Genomic DNA, 10,339 nt, shown 5'->3' with positions numbered 1-10,339 from the left:
GAAGCCAGCCTGAGGCCGGAGGAAAGAGCAGGCAGACCCCAGAACTAAGCCCTTGGGCCCGACCCTCCAGGGAGGTTCACTCAGCGTCCGCTTCCCCTCTAGAGCCCCGAGGCCCCTCTCTGCACACATGTGAGGGAAACATTCCTTTTCCCCTTCCGGTCCTGTCCCATGTTGGTCACAGACGGGCGGATGGAAGCGCTGTGTGACCTCAGCCCAGATTTATGCACCAAGACTCACTCTGTGGCCAGAAAGTACATTCCTAGTTTTCACAGATGCCTTCTTGTGCAAGTACAGAAGGACCAGGAAGCAACCCAAGAATCTGGGCCAGGCCTGTGGTCACATGAGACATTCCTCCTGGCATTCTGGGTCGGGCTTCCTTAGGGAAGGAGCCAGGTAGCGTCCTCTGTGGGTCTTTATCTGGGCCTACCTCATGGGTGGTCTTCAGGGCCTGTAGAGAACTTGGGCCCTAGGCCCACCCCTGCCCCCCATCCTCATCTGAGAAGGGAGAAGGACAGACACTATCCCTGAGGTCTTCTGGGATGTGGGGAGGGTCATGGGCCCAGGGTGGGGGTGCAGGGGCCTTGTGCACAAAGATAGCAGAGCTCTCCTCTCCATCTGGTCTGGTGGCACTCGTAACACCAGCTGTAGAGATAAGAAAGATGAACCTGTTGACTAATCCTAGGTGGCACGATTTTACATATGACTCTACCCAAAGATTCACGTGCGCGTGCGTCAGCTGACCCGCCTTGTGACCGCCTGCCCCAGGAAGATACACGATTCAGGACAGTGTATTAGGAACAGTCAAACATTCGGGCAAACCCTCGAGTGTCTTCTCAAAATCCTCAAAACCAGTTTGATAAATGGCAGTTTTCCTAATTCCCTCCTGCTAGAAACAGCCGCAGAGGCTTCTTTGGGCACAGCTAATTCTGTGAGCTCCAAAACATTGATTTGGGGATGGCTATTATAAGCAGCTCCCCGCACCTGGGTCAGTCTTCAAACTCATCACACCCAACCGGCTGGAGCCCTAAAGACATGGATACAAAGGGCCACAGTCTTTCCCTCCCCAGGCAAATGACCCATCCTAAGCCCCTAGAGCTGAAGATGCCCGGACTCCGGGGAGAGCCGCTTGCAGGAGAGGGGGTGAACAAGGGGGTATGTGTGGGGGTGTGGGGTGCTGGTGCTGGCAAGGCCTCATCTTTTATGCCCCTCTCTGGTTCAGACTCAAGCTCTGGCTAAGGAGGAGGAGTCCTGTACCCATGACAGTCACCATGCTACTTTGGAGACCACCTCGGAAGTTGGACTGTTCTTTACATGGTCATCCTAGAATCCTTCACCTGGCCAACCACCAGGCCCCCGGCGCCACGAAATCCACATGAGAGCCTGATCTGAATTTCCCACCCTTGGCTTTCACGGACATACAAAGGCTTCTCTCAGTGACGGGGCTAGTGACGAGTCTCACTTGTGTGTCTGCAAGGACCAGTGTCTTAAATGCTTTCCAGGACGGCCGTGAAGTGCTGGGATGACAGGTAGAACCTCTCTGTACTTTGATTTTTAGTGCAGGCTTCGCATCTGTATGTCATTATTTTTAACCATGCAGATGAGGCAAGAAATTAAATTGGGCTTCTTAATGAGGGAGGATAACCAGGCCCAGAAATACAGGATCACAGGAGAGTTGGAGCAGCTAACGTGTTTGCAGGTACCATTCATGCTTTAGGCCTCTGATGCTGGGCGTTCCTCCTGCCACACACAGACACACACATGCACGCACATGTGCACACACAGACACACACGCATGTGCAGTCACACAGACACACGCACACACAGAGACACACACATGCATGCGCACACAGACACACGCACGCACCTGCACACAGAGAGACACACATGTACATACAGACACACGTACAGACACACACATGCATTCACACACAGACACATGTACAGGCACACAATGCACACTCACAGAGACACATGCACACATGCACAGACACACTACAGATAGATCTGTTTTTGCTTTCCCTTGGTTTCTCAGGAAAGAAAAATCCCCCAGGATCTTCCTTTTCTGTCTGCCTGACAAACCTAATAGGAAACGTACATTAATCTGTACGTGAGGGTAATGGTTTTTCTGCTGTTTCATGTGTGCCTCGTCAAATTCATGGATCCTGAGGAAGGAGGAGCCCCTGGGGGAACCAGATTCACCTCTGTGGGGCCAGGTGACCCGCCCCGTGGAGGTGCTGGGTGAGGCAGGCAAGGGGTTGCAGCTGCCCTGGGGTGGGGGAGCGTCTGTCTGTCCCCCTGCACCACTTGGCCTTCTCTGAGACGGAGAATGGAACACCGCCCGTCCCCACACGAGGCCGGGACCTGGATCTCCACCCTCCTGGAGGTGAGGAGGACGGCTTCAGACAGCGCGGCCCCAGGCTGTCTTCTAGGCCACACACACCTGGCGAGACAGGCAGAGGGAATGGGGTTGGGGACATGCCGCCTTTCATGGGACCAGACGTCCCAAGATACCAGGTCTCTTGTGCCGAAGGGACCCCAAGTTGCTTCTCGAGAGGCACTAGTGAGCGTTTCCTTCACGGCAGTCAGCTCCAGGTACCGGGCCAGGCCCTCCCCACGTCCGGGCGGCTACTCTACCGACCCCAGGAGTGCTTGCCCCTGCTTCGGAGTCCACTGTGGAGATAGGGGACGGCAAGGTCGTGGCTTTGCTTCTAGCCCCAGACCACCCTTCCGTCTCCTAAGTCATAAGCAAGTGGAGTTTGTCTTCAGACCAGGTCGGCCTGTCAGCAAGTGTTTATTTGCTCTGTCTTCTCCGCCTGCCACAGAAGTGTGTCCCTTGCTAACCTCCTGCTCCCACCCTCCCGGGCTCTGCTACCCCCTCGCGACCACAGGGCTGTGGGTGCTGTTTAAAGGGACTCACCTCCTCACGTCACCACTTACATGGCTACATCCTCGGCTCTGCTGACAGTGAGGGCAGGGGTGGGGTACAGGGGCTGAGGGGCCCGGGGAGGCAAGAGGGCTAAGATTCTGCTTAACAGGGATGGGTGAGGGGAACTGCCCTCTGAAGGTCACTGCTCTGCCTGGGGGCATCCCCCAAAGACGTCATGGCGCCCCCAACTGCCCCAGGGAGCCCCATGCTTCTCGAGAAAGGCACTCGGGGCTGGGTTAGAAGCAGAGAGGAGCAGAAACGGGGACTCTGGGGTCTGTCTCCTACTTGCCAACCTTTTCCTCCATGACCTTGAGCTGTTTCCTGCCTGGCACTTCTGCTGCCCACAGGGGAGGCAGGCACGCCCGCTCTCGCAAGGCAGAGGAGTCCCTTTCAGAGGGCCGGTTGTGGCGCAGCCGCTGCAGAGGGAGGCCCTGGCAGGCCTCATGACAGTGGCCCCTGCTTTGGCCTTTTGGCTTCCAACGGAAGACGCCAGGAAATGGCCAAGTCAGCCCCTGCTGCGACACCTCCTAGAACCAGAAGAGGCCCTTCCGAGAATCTTGCTGAGCCCTGAGGGTGAGGAGTGTCACATTGTGCAGTGCGGAACGCAGGCGACTGGGCCTCCACTTCCAAGTAACCTTTACCTCGGAAGCCTGCCAGCTCTCTGCCTGGAGACTGGCCTTTGATCACGACTTGTCACCTCCCAGGAGATGTTCCACTTTCCAAGCAGGTGAAAAATGAACCCGATTAAAAATAGTCGCCTGGACTCTTCAGAGTCCCCTAGTAAAGCGAAACAACCCGTGCTCTGCCAAGTGGCAGAAAGGCCTGCCCTGCCCCTCGGTTCCAGGACCCAGTGGCCAGTTGGGTGCCCACTGCGCCAAAGGCCGCAGCACCCTCCGGTGGGGCACCCCACAACCACCCTCCCCCGCCATGGCCTGGAACCCCAGGGTCACGGCCAGGCTCTGCTCCGGCCGCCCGCAGGGCCCTCCAGGCCTTGGCCGCTGGCTCTGGGGTTCACCTTGGTGACTAGGGGCCACGGTGACCGTCCGCACCCCTCCTCCTCCTTCCTGCCCTCTGTAGTGCTCCACGGCCCCGGGTTTCTGGAGCTTTCTCAAAACCATGGACGCATTCCCAGTGGAAATCATGACATTTTCCGTTTCACATTACGTCCTCCACAATGCCTCAGGAAAGGAGAGGGAGAGAGGGTGGGGGCCGGTGGCGGGTGGGGAGGGGTGGGTGGGAGGCCCCGGGGGCCTGGGAGCCGGGCCCTCTCTCTGCCGACAGTGGGCCCGGGGCCTCCGTATATCCCGGAGTCACCTCCCCGCGCTCGGCGGCCAGCCTTCCAGCATGTTTGTCTCCAGTCGGGGGCCGGATGGGTCGGGGAGCGGCCTCTTCGGTCGGCTCCCGTGGCACAGCTGGGGCAAGGCGTGCCTCTCCACTTGGCTGTGTGTGCATGTGTGTGTGTGTGTGTGTGTGTGTGTGTGTTTTAAACTTTACTTTCCACTGCCATGGTAACTGCTCCATGTTTGGCAAAGGGAAAGAGGAAAAAAAAAGCCTCGGAGAGAAGAAAAGGAGCTCTCAGCGCGGGGCTGGCGGCCCGCCAGGGTAATCATGCCGCGGAGCTGAAATGAGGCCTCTGGCGGGCAGCCAAGTTACAAAGAACAAAGCTGTCAGTTCCTAATGTTGGCGGCAAAGCTTGTTTGGCACCCTTATATGGTTTCCCAGAACTCCCTGCCTTGGCCGCCTTCCATTCCCTTCAGGGCAGCAAACAGGATTAGCACAGCTCCGAAGTTGTTTTTCTCCGCTCTCCTCCAACTGTTCCAGTGACATCATCCCGCTGTATCCATTGGCCAGCAGGGCGGTTTTTTTCCCTCTCTCTCTCTCCACCTCCCCCTGCCCGCCCGCCCGCCCTCGCTCTCTCCTTCCATCTCTCTCTCTCTCTCTCTCTCTCTCTCTCTCACACACACACACACACACACAAACACCCCTCCACTCCCACTTCCTTCCTGTAACCGCCCCCTCTCCCCTGACTTTCTTGAAACGCCGTGTTTTAGGTCATTCTTCTTGTCCAGCTTCCCCGTTAAATGAAAAACGCCCCGGTGCTTGTACATTTAGCTGAATCAAGCCAGACGTTGTATTTTATTTTTATAACTGAATTCCTGTGAGATAAAAATCTCATTTTCCTTCGCAGGCTGTAATCAGCACTCGCAGGGCTGTGGTTTCCAACGGCCCCATCTCCCGCTTCCTTATGAAGCTCCGCTGAGAAATCAGCTTGGCTCCCGGTCAGGTTTAAAGGGCCCGCGGCCGGGCCCACGCTGCTGCTTCTCCCTCCCTCCTCTCTCTCTCTCTCTCTCTCTCTCTCACACACACACACAGACACGCACACGCATCCTCAGCTACACAGACAAAGGGCGTAAAGCTACCCACCAAGACAGAGGAACGCACAATCAGGACACAGCGTCATCTCTCTCCCTTTGGAGGAGGAAAATAGGTGACTACACGGAAGCCAAAAGCTGTTTCCGAAAAGGCTGGTGGAAAGCAGCAGGCAGGCAAGCAAGCGTTATGCAACTCATGGCTGGGTTCACGAAAGAAACTGAGGTTCCCGACGGCACAAATGTGCCCCCGCCCCCCCACCCCACACCTCCCCACCTCTCTCTGATTCATGAACTAGTTTTCAGATTCATGAATCACTCGGGAGCCAGCAAGAGAAAAATGAGTAGTATTGATCTCATTTCAATTGAAATTGGCTCATTAGGGCCATTCGGGCTGCGGACGGCTTTCCACCACCAGACACTGGCCAGCGTCCGAGGTCTGCAGGCCGGCGCCCCCACCGGCGGGCGGGGCAGGAATCCTGGGGTGAAGCCTTCTGCAGAGGGTTCCCCTTCTCGTTATCATCAAATGGGTATCATAAGATCTTATTATTAGACGGTGCAGGGACCGTGGCTGGGCGCCACCGCCTTCCTGCGGCCGATCTGCTGCCTGCTTTCATGTCCTCCCTCTTTCTTTGTTTTCGCTTTTAATGAATCGTTGAAGAGGCATCTCGGGGCAAATTCTTCTTTGGATTTCTGGTGACTTCTCAAGGTCTACCTAAAATAGAAATTCACCTTCTACTGAGTGACTGCAACTGCCAGTCCGACTAGGAGGTCTTCGGGTTTCTTTGTTTGAAGGCAAAAAAGCCACTCTTACCTTCTGTGCTCTCTTCAGCAAAGAAGGGCTGGTGGGTACAGCTCTTCTAGATTTGGGGTGATCTGATTTATGTAAGGAAAGGCTATCCACCCACTGGGATAACTGCTTTCATAGGGACACGGGGCTCTGGGATTTTATGAAATGGGCGTTTTCCCTTCTCAAATCAAGTAATTAATGCTTCTTTCACCAACAGTCCGGGGGAGTGGGCAACACAGAGAGACTTGAAGTCCCCAGGCAGGTTCACAAGGGCCGCCCACCGGGAACCTGCTTCCTCCAACCGCCTCTCCTCTCTCTGCTTGAGTTCCAACTCAACCATCTTTTCTCTTGACAGCCCCCCCGGCCCCCTGCCACCCAGCTCAACATGTCAGACCCATCCTCACGGTCGAGAAATCTTCTCTTCCTCTTCGTAACACCGCTCCTGTGTGAGCAGATCCTCGTAGGCCATTGGCCTCGATTTGCGGTTCAAACGGTATTTTGTGTGCTTTCTGCCCCCAAGTCCTCCCACTCCTACCCTCCCACCCCTGAGAGATTTACAACAATCGACTGGACGAATGCTTTTCAGAAACCCTACAGAAGTTGGCAGCCACCTCCCGAAAGGGATTCGATGCTAATCTGCATAATTTTGGATCCAAGAGTTTAGAAATGAGATTCTTATCCATTTACTTCAGACACACAGTCGCGCCATAAGATGCATTTTCCTTGGCAGGGATTCGATGATGTGACCTTCCTCCCTTTAATGCCTGCAGCGCCCAGAGAAACTGAGAGCGGCCCAAGAAGGGGAAAGAAGATGTGTTTGTGTGAATTTCAATCAGCAATTGGTTCAGAGGCAAAAAAAAAAAAAAAAAAAAAAACAACAACAACAAAAAAAAACTGCTTTGCATTTCCGTGAGTTCTGTGTGAAGGTGCCTTTCGGCTCCCAGCCGTCTAAGCATTTTGGGGCTGAACCTGCAGCCAACCACAGTCCTGGGCCTGCAGGGCCCCAGGGGTTAAAAATCACTCCCACAAATTTGCTGGCTGGCCTCGGAGCAAATGGGGATAGTGGGTTGGCTCATGTTTTGCATTAACTCGTTTGCTTTTTTTCCACTGCAGCCTCCCATTCTGTGATAAACCTGAGTTGCTAGGAAAGCTTTATGTAACACCCACTGGTCTCAGCTCCTCAGAACAGCAAGTGTTCTGTTTCCAGAGTTCCCCATAAACCTGGCAGCACATCAAAACCTCTGTTTCATAACAGACCAGAAATAGGATTTTCTAATAACATTCCAAGGACTGGACTTATCGTGCAGAGGTCTGGACTTTTATGAATTGTTAACGGTTAACTGCACAGAGACCCCCACGACGCCCACCCTGCTATCTTTGGGGTCAAGTAGGGAAGGGGACGTCGGAAGAATGTGGTTTCTACCTCCACGATCTGTTACTTTGTGACCCGAGGACCCTTTCAGAGAATTTGCTAAATAATCTCAAACATATTGAGGATCTTACTCATGTTTTAAAAAAAGAAAAAGGAAAAAAAATTTAAAAAAAACCACCTTCCTCCTGCTTCTTCCTTCATTCATGGAGAATGTGGTTTCCTTTTATTTGGTTGCCAGACATGCTGTCAGTTGCAGAATTAACCCCAAGCTTTCCTTTGGGAGAGAGCAGCTCTCTTCGAGGGACACACCTAGCTTGGGGGACCCAGACATCCTCGTGCAAGCGACGAGTCGCACGTTACAACTCCGCCGCACAATCGTGGGCCAGTGGGAGGATGGTGGAGAGGTGGCCTCGCTGTCCTCCCTCGCAGCGCTCGGCCGTCCACCCCGCCGAGTCCGGTCCTGGTTTAGATTATGACAGGGAGTTCCCTGCAAAAGGCCATTTGCAGCCTGTTTGGATGTCACTGGGGAAACTTCTTCCTGGGGTTCCAACTGCATAACTCTCTGTTCCATTTCCATCAGTTGTGCCTTCCTTCCGGTTCTGCCTGGAACAGCATTATCAGTTAGCACGTGGGTATCACCTCGAAACAAAAGAAGCCGTAGGTGGGGCGTGGCTGGGGACAGAAGGACCCAGCATCGGCCGGGCTCACCTATGGGCAGAGCCCCCTGCGACTCCAGCAACAGAGAGCGGCCGCCACAGCACGTCGAGGGGATGCTCTGGTCTCCACCTCTGTCCCCGGCACCACCCTGTCCTTCTTCCCTGGGTCGGCTGTCTGGCCTCACCCCAGCAGCCGGGAGGGGGGCTCATTCCCCTGACTGGGATCCCAGCTTCAGCCCCACCAGAGCCTGGAGCCCTTCACTCCAACGCTCCTGTGTGGTTTCCCGTTTGAAGCTTCCCTGTCATCTTTCTCCTCCCGCTACCTCAATCTCCTCAATTCCTGCACTGTAAGTCTCATACACCTTCTCATTTTGGAATATTGGCCCCCAGACGTGCCCACTCAGGCCTTTCCAGGAGAATTCTCGGTGGTTATTTCTTCCATGGCCATTGACATAATTTCTTCAGTCTCCGGTGTTTGCAGCACGTCCCCATTTAGTTCCGAGCGAGTGGAGTTTACCTGCTGTTCACTCTTTTGTGAGGCTCCTCTCCCCTCACCCCGTCCGCATGCAGAGCTGGGTCTTGGGGGACCCCCCCAACGCCTCCTGAGCCCTCCCCAAAGCCCTCGACCAGTAATGGCCCCAGGGAAACAGCCATCAGAGTGGGCTTCCGGCACCAGGCTCAGGTTTAATATCCTTGAGATCCATTTAGTGTCTGGACACCTGGTTGCTATGGAGACGGTTGTCATAAAAACACACCGATCTGGAGAGAGATATAAAACCGATCCCCGTGGTACACAGTTGGACACATTAGCGCAGAGCAATGGCGAGCAGCTTATCACTTGGCTTTGTTGACACAGTGCCTCTGCCGTTCAAAATCCCACTTGAGCGACTTTTCTTAGAACCAGGCCAACGCAAATCCACTTTCGGCGAATATTTCGTAAGGGACAATCAAGGGCTTCACGTAACGCCAGCTGCCCCTGCCTTCCTGCCCCCAGCTGAGCCAGCCCAGGAGAGCACACTCTTCCTTGGCACGGCTGTTCTCTGCTGACTGTCATTGACCTGTCAGCACGCCTCAGCAGGCAGGTCTTGCCTGACCCCACTGGCCCTCCCGGCTGGGGGGCTGGGGAGGGGTGACAGGTGTGTGCAGGCGGCATGGGATGCCCTGGCCGGTTTGGAGGGGCCGAAGCGGAAGGGGGCCCCAGAGACCCATCCAGGACGGGGTCTGTATCTGTCATCTGCCCGCCCTGTGTTCGGTGGTTCAGTGAGAGACCTTATGAAGTGCATTGGGTGCCCACCGACCGTCTTCTGCTCCACCCCAAAGCCTGCCTCCAGTTACCACCAGATGAGGTTAATGTCTCCCTTGGTCTCATCGATGGGCAGAAACCGGTAAAACACTTCACTCCCCTGTCTCGACCGTGCCGTGTAAGGGGCAGGCTCACATTCATTCTGCAACTCATGAAGCAGAGTGAGGGTCCTTCTGAAATGTGTTTGCAGAAGGGGGTGGAAGAATGACTTGGGATCCATAGCTTTAGCTCTGCCATTGGCCGAGTGTACCTTGGCACAGGAAAATGGCTGAAGAGAACCGGTGAAGCTGTAGACAGGTTTGCTTCCATGCTAACGGCTCCAGCTAAAGTGTGGGCTCCCCCACCCTCCACGGGCATGCCTGCATTAACCCCTGAGACCCAGGTCACCTTCTGTGCTCTCCCTTCTTTGGGGAGATTTCTTGGGGAGAATTTGTTCTTTTGGGGGGAGATTTTTTGGGGAGATTTGTTCAGACAATGGGTCTGAACTTCGTCTTTGACTTGGTCTTTGATCTTCAGCAATTCCCTTGGTTTCCCAATGCCTCAGTTCCCTTCTTTTTTATTGGGAGGCATGTTTCTGTTTCTATTTAAAACCAAAAGGCATTTGAAGCATCTTTTGCTTTAGTCAATCCTATCACATTGCTCCTGAGAGAGGAGGGAAAGATGAGACCCAGGCTAACGTGTCTGACTCAGAGAACAAGTGATGCATTTATCACGCATGATATTACCATGAAACACAATATAATGTTAAGACACCTGTTCTCAGTGTCCCTGCATACTGGATGGCATTCGAAAATAACTGCCCTCCGCGCTCTTGTACATTCTTTAGCTCATTCCATTGAATACCCTGGGATGCGTGTTAGTTCAACCTATCATTCGCTTGTCCTCAAGTTCTCTAAATATCCCCTTAATATGTCCTTATCAAT

At 54.4% G+C, this 10,339-nt stretch overlaps 2 long non-coding RNA genes across 2 annotated transcripts; both read right to left on the bottom strand.

Moving 5' to 3' along the window:
* Positions 1–5,626: 5,626 nt before the first annotated feature.
* On the bottom strand, positions 5,627–6,428 carry LOC309859696. Its single transcript, XR_014308826.1, has 2 exons — positions 6,110–6,428; positions 5,627–6,010 (listed from the first exon to the last, which is right to left on the bottom strand). It is a non-coding gene; the product is annotated as an uncharacterized lncRNA (long non-coding RNA).
* Positions 6,429–7,649: 1,221 nt separating this feature from the next.
* Positions 7,650–8,834, bottom strand: LOC309859694. Its single transcript, XR_014308825.1, has 2 exons — positions 8,631–8,834; positions 7,650–8,060 (listed from the first exon to the last, which is right to left on the bottom strand). It is a non-coding gene; the product is annotated as an uncharacterized lncRNA (long non-coding RNA).
* Positions 8,835–10,339: the final 1,505 nt, after the last annotated feature.

The sequence above is a fragment of the Mustela nivalis genome, assembly GCF_964662115.1.
Source record: "Mustela nivalis genome assembly, chromosome: 2".
In the NCBI taxonomy this organism is placed as follows: domain Eukaryota; kingdom Metazoa; phylum Chordata; class Mammalia; order Carnivora; family Mustelidae; genus Mustela; species Mustela nivalis.
The sequence above is the reverse complement of the archived record's forward strand: the minus strand, read 5'-3'. Positions and strand labels throughout refer to the sequence as shown.